The sequence below is a fragment of the Rhinoraja longicauda genome, chromosome 37, assembly GCF_053455715.1.
Source record: "Rhinoraja longicauda isolate Sanriku21f chromosome 37, sRhiLon1.1, whole genome shotgun sequence".
Taxonomy (NCBI): domain Eukaryota; kingdom Metazoa; phylum Chordata; class Chondrichthyes; order Rajiformes; family Arhynchobatidae; genus Rhinoraja; species Rhinoraja longicauda.
In genome coordinates, this window is record NC_135989.1 from 17,710,824 (window position 1) to 17,726,623 (window position 15,800).

At 48.9% G+C, this 15,800-nt stretch overlaps 1 protein-coding gene across 6 annotated transcripts in view; it reads right to left on the reverse strand.

Annotated features, from left to right (window-relative positions):
- Positions 1-7,549, reverse strand: part of LOC144610613 (EVI5-like protein) — a 114,157-nt gene extending 106,608 nt beyond the window's left edge. For 5 of the 6 annotated variants that reach the window (XM_078429445.1, XM_078429442.1, XM_078429444.1 and 2 more), the window contains exon 1: positions 7,470-7,549. The gene's annotated coding sequence lies outside the window, so the exon portion shown is untranslated. Of the gene's footprint in view, positions 1-4,577; positions 4,623-7,469 lie in introns of those variants that run through there. The other variant, XM_078429439.1, reaches the window with a different exon arrangement.
- Positions 7,550-15,800: the final 8,251 nt, after the last annotated feature.

Below are 15,800 nucleotides of genomic sequence, written 5' to 3' on the forward strand. Positions count from 1 at the left end.
CAGGATCGAACCTGAGTCTCCGGCGCTGCATTCGCTGTAAAGCAGCAACTCTACCGCTGCGCTACCGTGCCGCCTTGCCTTCTTACATAAAATAAACAGCTACAATGCAGCTTTTAAAATTATGAATCAAAATGTAAGATGATTGCCGCCCAGCAAAACAGCACCCTCAAGCATAATCAATCAAGTTGCACATTATTACTGCCCTATAAAGCTCCCAGCTGACATTAACAAGATTGGATATTGAAAATACCGAGAACGCAATAGATTTATTTATTGGCCAGCAGAGATCAAGCAACATCAAAGTGGAGGTGTGGGACATACAAAGTGAATACTTGGAATGGGATGTATCCCTTGATCATGCTAACCTGCAACCTGCCAAGTCAGAGCTGCTGGAAGAGAGTTGTCCTGAAACCACACGTACACTTTAAAACCAACAAGGCGTTTTTGTGGATATTGTGCCCATGCTCATTTGGAGTACATTATACCAGTGGCTATGAATACAGGGAATATTGTTGCACCAAAAACCGTTAGGAAAATGTATTGTAAAAGGGGTTCTCACTCCGTTACTGACCACAAAAAAGCACAGTGTTGGAGTAACTCAGCGGGTCAGGCAGCATCTCTGGAGAACATGGATAGGTGACGTTTCACAGAGTGCTGGAGTAACTCAGCGGGTCAGGCAGCATCTGTGGAGAACATGGATAGGTGACGTTTCACAGAGTGCTGGAGTAACTCAGCGGGACAGGCAGCATCTCTGGAGAACATGGATAGGTGACGTTTCACAGAGTGCTGGAATAACTCAGTGGGTCAGGCAGCATCTCTGGAGAACATGGATAGGTGACCTTCTGAAGGGTCCCAACACAAAATGACACCTATGTTCTCCAGGGATGCTGCCTGACTTGCTGAGTTACTCCAGCACTTCCTTACTTCTGTAAATCAGCATCTGCAGTTCCTGGCGCCTACTCCCTACTGACCAAGCCTTTTACTGTATATTTTGGAAAAATATTCAAAAGGAAGCTCTGTTAGTTACGCATTCAGGAAACTAGTTTATTGCTCCTACAGCACCATTTATCAATGCCACAAAGAAAATGAAGGTTACTGCGCCTCCTAACACAGAAATGCAAGCACAGCCCTGCTCCCGGCATTTCACCACAGGTGAAATCATAGAACCACAGGTTAGCATCCTGGCAGCAAGCAGATCATTCTTTTAATTCATTTTCAGGATATGGCAGCACAGACAAAGCAACCTCTGCAGTGATTCAGGTGAAGGTCCTCCCACAATGATGTTATGTGGTCATAGACACACAAGGCATGGAAACAGGTGCTTCGGCCCAACTTGCCCACACCGACCAAGATACCCCTTCTACACTAGTTCCACCTGCCTGTATTTGGCCCACATCTCTCTAAACCTTTCCTATCCATGTACCTGTCCAAATATCTTTTTAAATGTGTCATAGTCTCTGCCAGTTGGGCAGGGAAACTCTGGGCTCATACCTGGCCATGATGTAGACCAGCAAAGTCAGGATGAGGTGCAACTTGGAGGTGAAGCAGGTGGTGGGTAGTTGCAGATGTGGGAGGTGTTGGCTGGGTACCCTATGCCATTATATGCAGTGCATCTTGTACACGGTACACACTGCAAACATTGTGCATTGGGCAAGGGAAAATGAGCATTTCGCAAATTGATCAGGCAGCAATCAAACAGACTGGATTTTCTGGGTGCTCAGCTTCTTGAGTTGTTGGATCTGCACACCCAGGCAACCGAGTACGGCATTACATGTCTGACCGGTATCTTGCAGATAGTGGAATGGACTTGGAGGACACGAGGCGAGTCACTTGCCCCTGAATTCCCAACTTGCAGGTCTACAGTATTGCTGGACCAGATGTGTTGCTGGTCAACAGTGGTCTTCAGGATATTGGGGACAGTAATGGCTCTGAACACAATGACAAGTAACTGGACTCTCTCCTGCTGGAGATGGTCATTGCTACTTTGACAAGTTGCCACTTATCAGCCCTTGCCTGAATTTAATTCTTGCAGCATCCAGGAGTAGTCTGCCTGATTTGCTGGGGAGCTTCAACTGAAATTGAACATTGTGCAATCAGCAGTAAATATCCACTTCTGACCCAAAGTAGCTGAAGATGGTTGGGCCTCGGCAATGGTTTTTGGTGCACATATCCTTTCTTGCTATTGGTCGCGGAAACTGTTTAACAGCCTGACTGCCTCATTTAATTAATAATCTTTGTCATCTTTTCTAATATTAACATTTCTAAGAATATCGAAAATTCCATTTTTAACTTGTTAGAGGTGCCTGTATACCAGACCTGCTTTATGGGGTTATGGGGAGAAGGCAGGAGAATGGGATTAGGAGGGAGAGATAGATCAGCTATGTTTGAATGGCAGAGTAGACTTGATGGGCTGAATGGCCTAATTCTGCTCCTATCACTTATGACCTTACACCATCACACACGGATCTGAACATTCTACTGTTGACAGTTATATTCTATTAAATCCACACTCTGGACAAGTTAGATTTCTTAAAAACTATGCTTAAAAACGTTCATTTGTCTATCACATGCTAAACGAACATCAACATTTAGTACACTGCATATTCAAAAGAACATTTTGTGCCACTTCACACATTCCAGTACAAAACTAGGCTGTGACAATCTTTCTAACTTTTACCCAAGGAATCTGATTCTGATTGGCTTTATTCTGAAGCTACAGACAGTTCAAGAATAATACTGAACCTAGGAAAATATCTGACTTAGTACCACACACACAGGCGCGCCCGCGCGCACACACACAGGCGCGCGCACACACACATACACAGGGACACACACACACAGGGACACACACACACACAGGGACACACACACACACAGGTACACACACACACACACACAGGGACACACACACACAGGGACACACACACAGGGACATACACACACAGGGACACACACACACAGGGACACACACGCACAGGGACACACACGCACAGGGACACACACGCACAGGGACACACACGCACAGGGACACACACGCACAGGGACACACACGCACAGGGACACACACGCACAGGGACACACACGCACACAGGGACACACGCACACAGGGACACACGCACACAGGGACACACGCACACAGGGACACACGCACACAGGGACACACGCACACAGGGACACACGCACACAGGGACACACGCACACAGGGACACACGCACACAGGGACACACGCACACAGGGACACACGCACACAGGGACACACGCACACAGGGACACACGCACACAGGGACACGCACACAGGGACACACGCACACAGGGACACACGCACACAGGGACACACGCACACAGGGACACACGCACACAGGGACACACACACACAGGGACACACACACACAGACACACACACACACACACAGGGACACACACACACACACACATGGACACACACACAGACACACACACACACACACAGGGGGGGACACACACAGTAATCATGGATCCAAAATTGGAAGTTGGCTTGTAAGCAAGTGACATGGGAGATAGATTTGGATACATTAGAAAGGTGACACCATGACATATATGAACCCAAAATTCAATAATTAGCAGCATTTAAAAAAAAGCACCGAGCATTCTCACTGCTGATTTAGATTCTAAACCTTCAGGTCAAATAACATAATATGCTTTGTGCAAGGAATGGACGCAAGAATAAAAATAATTATTTTGTGTCTGGATTTCAAAATGTGTGGACTCATTTCAACATTTTGCTTTAGTGCACGACGACAGATTGGCATTTTCTTGCAAAATTAAAAACGCGACCTTTTGTGTTTCATTATAAACGGGCCACTGACTTAACTCAGCAGGTTAGGCAGCATATGTGAGTGGTTGATGATTAGGGTTGAAACATCAACCATTCCTTCCTATCCTCCCACCCCACTGCTCCACAGGTGCTCCCTGACCTCCAGATATCAGCATTTGCAATTTCTTGCATCTCCAGCCTTTACTAATGATGGGGGTTTCTTTAATATTGCATACATGGAACAAAATGACCAGCGTTTAAGTAGTCCCTCCTCTCTCAAATCTATTGAATCCTCCACAGAAATGAAAGTCGAATGGTATTGGAGGAAAAAAAATGACAGAGACACCATTCAGTTGACAATGGGACATTTGTGATATTATTTATCCACGTAATTTATGCAACAATTTCCCATCTTTCAGTAACAGTCTTGTTAATTCTTTCCAACAGTAAGGACTTATGTACTCCTCTCCCACGCCTACATTTACTGCAACCTACATATTGTATGTCAAAGCTAATCTCAGTCCACTGAATACAGACTGGTACAACTAGTGTCAGATTGCATGCCATTCCTCCATACTCCAGTTACTGTGTCATCAATTACACGCCTCTTAATCTAAGCAGGATAACTAAACCAAGATGTCACGCTGACACACATTTCAAATCACATCAAGGTTTCTCTATTGTGGACAGACACAAAAATTTGGAGTAACTCAGCGGGTCAGGCAGCATCTCTGGAGAAAAGGAATTGGTGACGTTTCGACCCGTTTCTACATTATTTACTTACCATCAGTACCATGCCTAGGATGTGGGAAGACAATTCTTGGAATGGAGTAATTTATCCGATGAAGGGCGACCTGACTGCTGGCAATGCCTCAAGGCAAAACTCCAGCTGCTGGTTCTTTCCTGTCCCATCCACCTACCTGACTAATATAGTCCTTTCCCACAGGAGGATGTTTATTTTCATATTGGCTAACGGAGAACCACCGTTTAACTCTGACAATGTCACACACAGGTAAGAACTGACGCAGAGCATGATGACGCACCTTTTACAAAAGCAACTCACTGTCTGAGTTCATTAGGATGAGAGTTCAAAGCAAATGACTCGGTGGTATAAGTGCTACGAAAGCAAGTCTCGCAACATACTTAATTTCCAATTGAACTATCTGCCAGTGCTACTGGCAATCAACGTCAGTGCCTTCTGCAAGTTCCACAAACATTAAGGTCTGTTCATAAATGATACTGTCACCCCTCATTAATAACTCCATTTATTCAGATTACTGCACCTGGGCTGATTAGTCAGTTAAGCAGTCAATGCCAAAACTGGATACAGAGGGATTAGAGACCCCCTCCCGCAACTGCCCCCATCCCCTCATCTTTCGCCAGGCCACACTCCCCCATATCCCACCTCCAAACTCCCATGCAACTCCCAGTCCATTCCTCTTCCCCAACCATGCCAATCCACATTCTCCCTTTGTCTAGTCTCCAACTGACCTGTTTTCCTCCCTCCATTCCTCCTCTCCACACTCCTCCCATCCCTCCGCACACAGCCCACAACCCTCCCCTCTGGCCTACTGGCTCTCCTCCCATTGGGGGTCCCATCCCCATTCTCCCATTCCTCCCTCGCCACAAATCCACCCTCAGCTGCAGCCCACACCCTCCCCTCTAGACCTATTCACCCCTCCCTCAGTCCCCTTAACCCTCCTCATTTCCCTTCCGAGCCGCTCCAACTGTATCCTCCCTCCCTCCACCCTCTGCACGATCCAACCATACCCCTTCCTCCTTCCCTTTGCCCTCCAAACATCAATAACTCTGTACCCCTCCCTACCTCAACCCCCTCAACTATCCACCTCCTTTCATCCGCTCACCTCCCTCCCCATTCCAACCCCCCTCCCTCTCCAACCATTCCCACCCCTTTAACTTTCACCCTCCTTCCTTCCACCCATTGCAACCACCCCCTCCCTCCACCCACCCCATCATCTCTCCGACGTTCCCTATTCCCTCTCTACCCTATCCAACCTTCCCTCCTTCCACCATCTCCCCTCCACTCTCCTAACCATCCCATTCCTCCTGCCCCTCTTGACCTTCCCCTCATCCCTCCACCTGCCCCCCCATTAATTTCCCCTCCCTCTCCTCCGCTCGTGTGACCACCTGCCTCCCTCTGTCCCTTCCAACCTCCTCCATCCAGCGTTGTCCCATTCTCATACTCCATCCACATTCACCTCTCGTCCCCGACACCCAGCCAGTCTGTTCTGCATCTCCGTCTCAGCCTTTCTGTCGTCTTTGTATTCCCTTCTCCCATGCTCGCAGTTCTGTGCCATCCTCCCTCCCTCCCTCCCTCCCTCCACAGTCCCCTCCTCCCCATCATCAACCCTTCCCACACTCCATCCTCTCCTCCCCCACCATCAACCTCACTCCACCTTCCACTCCCTCCACACTCCATCCTCCCCTCCCCCATCCTTTCCCTCCATCCCCACCATCTACCCCTCCCTCACTCCAACCTCCCCTCCCTCTCTCTCCCTCCCTCCCTCCCCCCACACTCCATCCTTCACTCACTCCCAACTCACCTCCCTCTCTCTCCCTCCCTCCACACTCCATCCTCCCCTCCCTCCCTCCCTCCCCCCACACTCCATCCTTCACTCACTCCCAACTCACCTCCCTCTCTCTCCCTCCCTCCCTCCCTCCCTCCACAGTCCCCTCCTCCCCATCATCAACCCTTCCCACACTCCATCCTCTCCTCCCCCACCATCAACCTCACTCCACCTTCCACTCCCTCCACACTCCATCCTCCCCTCCCCCATCCTTTCCCTCCATCCCCACCATCTACCCCTCCCTCACTCCAACCTCCCCTCCCTCTCTCTCCCTCCCTCCACACTCCATCCTCCCCTCCCTCCCTCCCTCCCCCCACACTCCATCCTTCACTCACTCCCAACTCACCTCCCTCTCTCTCCCTCCCACCTCCCCCCATCCTCCCCTCCCCACCACCCATCCTTTCCCTTCATCCCCACCATCTACCCCTCCCTCTCTCTCCCTCCCTCCATCCTCCCCTCCCTCTCTCTCCCTCCCTCCATCCTCCCCTCCCTCTCTCTCCCTCCCTCCACCCTCCACACTCCCCTCCTCACCATCAACCCTTACCACACTCCATCCTCTCCTCCACACTCCCCTCCCCACCATCAACCTCACTTCATCCTCCCCTCCCTTCCTCTCTCTCCCTCCACACTCCATCCCTCCACACTCCCCCCTCCCCTCCCTCCCTCCCTCCCTCCCTCCCTCCCTCCGCCTTGCCGGGGATGACGACCACCCCTCCGGCCGCCATTTAACCCGCCCGTCCCCCACCCCACCCCTCCCTCCATCATTGACCGACCGACCGACTGACTGACTGACTGACCGGGCGGGCGCTCACAGGGCTGCGGCCTCTCGGCCCCTCACGCGAAGCCTAGCCCGAGCCGGGAGGGAGGGAGGGAGGGAGGGAGGGAGGGAGGGAGGGAGGGATGCTGCCGCGAGCCCGGGAACAACCGTCGCGTCTCGCGTCTCCCCCCCCCCACTCCCCTCCCCCCCACTCCCCTCCCCCCCACTCCCCTCCCCCCCACTCCCCTCCCCCCCACTCCCCTCCCCCCCACTCCCCTCCCCCCCACTCACCCCCCCCACTCCCCCCTCCCCCCCCCCCCCCGCTCCTCACCTCAGCCACCGTCCCCTCTCTCCCGCTCCCCGCCGCCGCCTCCAGCCCAGCGCTCGGCCCGACGCCGCCAGCAGGGGGCGGGATTGCGACCCCCGTTACGTCAGCACGTCCCGCCCCCCCCTCGCCGCCCCCCCGCCAATCAGGGCGCAGGGCGCTGTGAGTGACGGGAGCCCGCGTCAATGGGCGTGCCGGGATGGATGAGTGACGCGGGATTGGACCAATGGAGTGGCGGCCTGGCGGCCTGGGCCCGCCCCCTCCCCCTCCTCCTCCCCCCCTCCCCCTGCCCTTGGTGCTGATGTTGGGACTGAGCCCGGCTCACTGTCAGCAACAGTGCGGCCCATTGCAGCCCATTGTCACAGGCACCATGCACCACTCCCCAGGCACCGTGCAGTATGCACCATGCAGTATGCACCATGCACCACTCACCACGTACCATACATCATGCATGGTGCTTCCCCACTAAAGCTGTTACTCCAGTGCTTTGTGTCTATCTTCGGTCAGGCTCACTGTCAGCATCAGTGCAGCCTATCACCCCATGCATCATGCATCATGCACCCCATGCATGGAACTCACACGCTAAAGCTGAGTTATAGAAACATAGAAACATAGAAAATAGATGCAGGAGTAGGCCATTCGGCCCTTCGAGCCTGCACCGCCATTCAATATGATCATGGCTGATCATCCAACTCAGTATCCCGTACCTGCCTTCTCTCCATACCCCCTGATCCCTTTAGCCACAAGGGCCACATCTAACTCCCTCTTAAATATAGCCAATGAACTGGCCTCAACTACCTTCTGTGGCAGAGAATTCCACAGATTCATCACTCTCTGTGTGAAGAAATGTTTTCTCATCTCGGTCCTAAAAGACTTCCCCCTTATCCTTAAGCTGTGACCCCTGGTTCTGGACTTCCCCAACATCGAGAACAATCTTCCCGCATCTAGCCTCTCCAACCACTTAAGAATTTTATATGTTTCTATAAGATCCCTCCTCAGTCTTCTAAATTCCAGCGAGTATAAGCCTAGTGTATCCAATCTTTCTTCATATGAAAGTCCTGCCATCTTCAGCTGAGTTACTCCAGCTTTTTGTGTCTATCTTCAGTCAGGTTCACTGTCAGCATCAGTGCAGCCCATTGCCCCATGCATCATGCACCATGCCCCATGCACCATGCATGGAGCTCACACGCTAAACTATATATGTGAGCGCAGGGCACGACTGCAAAGTTTAGAGCGTTAATGTAGAAACAGAACTGCATATTATCTGTGGAGGAAGGAACTGCAGATGCTAGTTTAAACAGAAGATAGACGCAAAATGCTGGAGTAACTCAGCGGGACAGGCAGCATCTCTGGAGAGAAGGAATGGGTGACATTTTGGGTCGAGACCCTTCTTCAGATTGGAAAATTTAGAGTGAGAATGTAGAAACAGAAGTGCAGATTATCTCATCCAATCCCTACACACTAAATTGGAGGAACAGCGCCTCATATTTCGCTCGGGCAGCTTACAACCCAGCGGATAAACACAAAAAGCTGGAGTAACCCGGGTCCGAAACGTCACCCATTCCTTCTCTCTAGAGATGTTGCCTGTCCCGCTGAGTTACTCCACCTTTTGTGTTTATCTTCGGTTTAAACCAGCATTTGCAGTTCCTTCACACAACCCAGCGGTATGAACATTGATTTTTGTGTCTGTCTTCAGTCAGGTTCACTCTCAGCATCACTCCCACCCATTGCCACTGGCACCATGCATGAAGCTCACTCACTAAACTATATATATGAGCACAGGACACGACTGCAAAGTTGAGAGTGTTAATGTAGAAACAGAACTGCAGATTATCTCATTCACTCCCAACGCACTTGGGTCAATTTACAGAGGGGCAATTAACCTACAAACCTGTAGGAAGGAACTGCAGATGCTGGATTAATGTGAGTCTGAAGAACTATTCTGAGGTTACCCATCTGAAACAAGGGGAAGAGAAAAGACATTCTGGCCTTCCATCACAGTGAGGAGGTGACTGGAGGAGACTCACTGTGATGGATGTTTCTTTTTGTTTTGTGTTGGTTTATGATTGTGTGTGTTATTGTTTATTTTTATTGCTCTTATTGTTGGACTGTGGGCAATCTTTCATTTCACTGCACATTTATGTGTATGTGGCAAATAAAATTGACTATTGGGAGTACCACACAGTACAATCAAGGCGCTCTTCGTGTAAAGATGGAACATTGTCTACGCTACTATTGATGTCAATTGCATATGTTGACTAAGGTGATGTCACTTAAATGTATCCCTTGTGTGGATCTTTTTTTTTTGCAGGAGTAGGCCATTTGGCCCTTCGAGCCAGCACCGCCATTCAATGTGATCATGGCTGATCATTCTCAATCAGTACTCCGTTCCTGCTTTCTCCCCATACCCCCTGACTCCGCTATCCTTAAGAGCTCTATCTAGCTCTCTCTTGAATGTATTCAGAGAATTGGCCTCCACTGCCCTCTGAGGCAGAGAATTCCACAGATTCACAACTCTCTGACTGAACATCTGCTCCTTTCCTGCTGCAAACTTAATCTGATAGCCATTTCCTTCATGGTTTGGCCTGCTTTATCAGTGGAGGTGCTACCAAGTAAGTCTTGCTGATGGGTATTAAAGTTCCCCTACTGAGAGTATCTTCTCTACCTTTGCAACCCTCTGTACCTCTTCCAAGTGCTGTTTAACTTGGAGCTGAGGGTGGATAAAGGTGGTCTTCAGGAAGAGGTTTCTTTGCCTATGTTTGATCTGGAATCAAGAGACCATCAATTTGTGGAGTGGGTCAAAAGCAAATCGTAACATAGTAAAGGGTTAAAGAGTATGAAGAAGGGTCTCCACCCGAAACATTATCCATTCCTTCTCTCCAGACACGCTGCCAGTCCCGCTGAGTTACTCGAGCTTTTTGTGTCTATCTAAAGGGTTAAACAATGTGCATTTGTCACCTTTTCTAAGATAGACCCGTTAGATTTGGTGAATTCCTTTGCTCAAGTTGCGTTATTTATTTGCCACTGTATAAAGCAAGCTGAAGTTCTGCTTCCACTTCCTGGCAGAAACCAACCCCACCCCTCCCCGTCCATCATTTACCGTAATTAAATGCAAATGTCAACTCGTGTCAGGTCTGTTTTTGCTACCTCATAGCTTTACATCTGATTATCAGTATTGATAAGGAAGCTACTTCTGCTTAAAGCCGCCTACAAATTAAAGTTATGGATAAGGCAGCAACACTGGAGGGAAGTGGTGGTGATGGCGGAAAGTCCAAGCATTTATAAAATGCCTTTTATGGAGTTTCTCGTGTTACCTTTTGGCCTATCTTCCATGATAATCTACCTCTATTATCATCACCATATGAATAACCTGAACTGCTTGCAACTAGGGCAGCATAATTGGAAATTAATAGTCCAACACAATTACCAAGAAAATGCCGTGACAAGTGGTCACGCTAACACAGTAGTGTGGAGCAGGTAACATCTCTGGAGAGAAGGAATTGGTGACTTTTCGACGTCTGTCTGAAGAAGGATCTCGACCCAAAATGTCAACAATTCCTTCTCTTCAGAGATGCTGCCTGACCCGCTGATTTACTCCAGCATTTTGTTTCTATCTTCGGTTTAAACCAGCATCTGCAGTTCCTTCCTACACATTGAGTTCAGTTCAGTTTAGTTTATTATCACGTGTACCGAGATACTGTGAAAAGCTTTTGTTGTGTGCTAACCAGTCAGCAGAAAGACTGTACATGATTACAATCGATCCCGAGGCCACAGCCGGAGGAGTATCAGCTGTTAGCTGGGATGAGGGAGGGGAACAAAGGCAGGCAGAGACTGTTAGGAGGAGTCGGAGGAGTATCAGCTGTTAGCTGGGATGAGAGAGGGGAACAAAGGCAGGCAGAGACTGCAGGGAGAGGGAGACTAGAGATATGGAAGGGTAAGGAGTGAAAACAACAGATCAAAGCAGATGTTGCTAAAGGAAATGTAGAATGGTTCATTGTTGGCTGAGGGGAAGGTGACCACGAGTAAAATTAATCAGGAGGACAGTGAGACTAGTCGGAGAACTCGAGATCTCATTGAAACTTACTCAATAGTGAAAGGCTTGGAAAAAGTGGATGTGGAGAGGATGTTTCCACTAGTGGGAGAGTCTAGGACCAGAGGGCACAGCCTCAGAATTAAAGGATGGTCCTTTAGGAAGGAGATGAGGAGGAATTTCTTTTGTCAGAGGGTGGTGAATCTGTCGAATTCATTGCCACAGAAGGCTGTGCTGCCCAAGTCAATGGATATATTTAAGGCAGAGATAGATTGATAGATTCTTGATTAGTACGGGTGTCAGGGCTTATGGGGACAAGGCAGGAGAATGGGGTTAGGAAGGAGAGATAGATCAGCCATGATTGAATGGCGGCACGGTGGCGCAGCGGTAGAGTTGCTGCCTTACAGCGAATGCAGCGCCGGAGACTCAGGTTCGATCCTGACTACGGGCGCCGTCTGTACGGAGTTTGTACGTTCTCCCCGTGACCTGCGTGGGTTTTCTCCGAGATCTTCAGTTTCCTCCCACACTCCAAAGACGTGCAGGTACATAGGTTAGTATAAGAAAATAACTGCAGATGCTGGTACAAATCAAAGGTATTTATTCACAAAATGCTGGAGTAACTCAGCAGGTCAGGCAGCATCTCGGGAGAGAAGGAATGGGTGACGTTTTGGGTCGAGACCCTTCTTCAGATACATAGGTTAATTGGCTTGGTAAATGTAAATATTGTCCGTAATGGGTTTAGGATAGTGTTAATGTGTGGGGATCGCTGGGCGGCGCGGACCCGGTGGGCCGAAGGGCCTGTTTCTGTGCTGTATCTCTAAATCTAAATCTAAATCTAAATCTAAACAGACTAGATGGGCCGAATAGCCTAATTCTGCTCCTATCGTTTATGACCTTATAAGGGTGGGGGAGGGACGGAGATATCACTGACGTGTGGTTCCCGGTCTCAGGATCAATAGCACTGGCAGACGACTGCAGTTCAGCTGCAAGTAGCATGTGTTGTGAAGAGATTGTGTTAAAGCTCAGGACTACAAGGTGCAAAAGAGACCAGCAGTGGAAAGGCATAACGTGGTCGTCTGCTGCCCTCTTGTGGCTGAGGCCACTCATTGAGCAGAAGACAGTGAGACAGCTCCAGTTTCTCAACACCAGACTCTTAGTCTGAAGAAGGGTCTCGACCCGAAACGTCACCCATTCCTTCTCTCCAGAGATGCTGTCTGTCCCGCTGAGTTACTCCGGCTTTTTGTGTCTATCTTCGGTTTAAACCAGCATCTGCAGTTCTTTCCCACTCAATACTTAAACACCTGCTTCATTTTGCTGGAGCCACAAGGAACTGCAGGTGCTGGAATCGTGAGCAGGAAACAAAGTGCTGGAGGTACTCAGCTGGTCAGGCAGCATCTGGGAGGGGATGGACAGATGAAGTTTCCGGTCGGGACCGGAGATAGGGGGAGAAACCTGGAAAAGAGGTGGGGGTAGGCCAAAGCCTGGCAAGTGATATGTGCCAATCAAAACCTCTTTTACTGTTTTATATTCCACATTCTATCCCTAAATTTGTGCCACACCTGTCCCTATTTGCATGCATCAGAGTTCTGCATATTCCCAGTGAAACTATGTTTAGCTTAGTTTATAGATAGACACGCAAACCTGGAGTAACTCAGCGGGTCAGGCAGCATCTCAGGAGAAAAGGAATGGGTGACGTTTGAAGGTCTGACCCTAAACGTCACCCATTCCTTCTCTCCAGAGATGCTGCCTGGCCCGCTGATTTACTCCAGCGTTTTGTGTCTATCTTTGAGGATCGCAATGAGGAGCGTTTAACCTTTCTGGAGTTTCATGAAGTCATCCAGCACAGAAACAACTCATCCGTCTATATATCTCTAAACTAAACTAAACACATGGGCATCTAGATGGGTGCCTGACTGGATCTAGGCAGTATCATCACCGAGGTGCAGTGAAAAGCTTTGTTGTTGCTTGCTACCCAGTCAGCAGAAAGACTGTACATGATTACAATCGAGCCGTCCATAGTGTAGACACAGGATAAAGGGAATAACATTTGGTGCAAGATAAAGTCCAGTAAAGTCTCAGTAAAGTTAGTCCGAAGGTCTCCAATGAGGTAGATGGTAAGTTTAGTTTAAGGTTAGTTTAGAGATACAGTGACCCACTGGGTCCACGCCGACCAGCGATCCCCGCATATTAACACTATCCTACACCCACTAGGGACAATTTTCACATTTATACCAAGCCAATTAGCCTACAAACCTGTACGTCTTTGGAGTGTGGGAGGAAACCGAAGATCTCGGAGAAAACCCACGCAGTCACGGGGAGAACGTACAAACTCCGTACAGACGGCACCCGTAGTCGGGATCGAACCCGGGTCTCCTCTGCCCATAAGAGGTTAGGACCACTCTCTAGTTGGTGGTAGGATGGTTCAGTTGCATGATAACAGCTGGGAAGAAACTGTCCCTGAGTCTGTGGGTAATGTGGCATATAGGTTGACATGATTCAGCCACCCCAGTCTTTTCTTACTGATGTTGGCTCTGCTACCACAGTCTATTGAAGACGCTCCAGTTATGATTAAATACTTAACTAGTGATTCAAATGAATGGGGATTGACTGAATTGTCATAAGGAAAAGGAGCAGAATTAGGCCATTTGGCCCATCTAGTCTACTCCACCATTCAATCATGGCTGATCTATCTCTCCCTTCTAACCCCATTCTCCTGCCTTCTCCCCATAACCCCTGACACCCGCACTAATCAAGAATCTATCTATCTCTGCCTTAAATATATCCATTGACTTGGTCTCCACAGCCTTCTGTGGCAAAGAATTCCACAGATTCACCACCCTCTGACTAAATAATTTTTTCCTCAACTTCTTCCTAAAAAAACATCCATTAATTCTGAGGGTATGATCTCTGGTCCTAGACTCTCCCACTAGTGGAAACATCCTCTCCACATCCACTCTATCCAAGCCTTTCACTCTTCTGTACGTTTCAATGAGGTCCCCCCTCATTTTTCTAAACTCCAGCGAGTACAGGCCCAGTGCTGACAAACGCTCATCATATGTTAACCTACTCATTCCTGGGATCGTTCTTGTAAACCTCCTCTGGACCCTCTCCAGAGCCAGCACATCCTTCCTCAGATATGGGGCCCAACACAGGGGAAGGCCTGATGAGGGGTGATGTGGGACGGAAGCACCCACACTTGTCAACCTGTCTGGCAATTCTTATCAAAACATTAACAACAGCTTTGATGTCTGCCGTCTGAATTTTTTTTTGCTGCATCAGCTCCATGTTTCTCGGGTGTTGCTGAGTGAAACATAGACATAGAAACATAGAAAATAGGTGCAGGAGTAGGCCATTCGGCCCTTCGAGCCTGCACCGCCATTCAATATGATCATGGCTGATCATCCAACTCAGTAGCCTGTACCTGCCTTCTCTCCATACCCCCTGATCCCTTTAGCCAAAAGGGCCACATCCAACTCCCTCTTAAATATAGCTAATGAACTGGCCTCAACTACCTTCTGTGGCAGAGAATTCCACAGATTCACCACTCTCTGTGTGAAAAAAAACTTTCTCATCTCGGTCCTAAAAGACTTCCCCCTTATCCTTAAACTGTGACCCCTTGTTCTGGAGGCGCTGTGAGCCACTGTTATTTTCACTTCAGTGAGCCACTGTTATTTTAATAAACAAATTAATATTAATTTATATTTATTATTGAAAGCACCTGCTTGGGAAATATCTCAATACATACTTGGACTAACGATGGACCACTCGGCCCACTAACTTGTTGCAAGCTTTTATACCTAGCAACCTCTTCAAGATTAATGTCGGCAAAAACACACAGCCCAACCCAAGACAATTCATCTAGATGACTCTAATCTTGTTTGCACAGTTTAAATATATCCAACTACCTTCCAAAGCACAACATGAATGATCATAGATAGACACAAAACGCTGGAGTAACTCAGCAGGTCAGGCAGCATCTCTGGAGAGAAGGAATGGGTGACGTTTCGGGTCGAGACACTTCTTCAGACCGCCACCCAAAATGTCACCCATTCCTTCTCTCCAGAGATGCTGCCTGTCCCGCTGAGTTACTCCAGCACTTTGTGTCTACCTTTGGTGTAAACCAGCATCTGCAGTTCCTTCCTACACAAGGATGACCATACAAGTGTATGTTAGAATGTACTCCAGACCAATGGGCACTCAGTGGGTGTAGGTAAGAGGGAATTGGGTTAGACTCTTGGCTGCATGCCAGTGGCTGTGACCTGGAGCTTGTGACAGGGGCTGAGAGCATGGCAGGGAGAGTGGAGAGG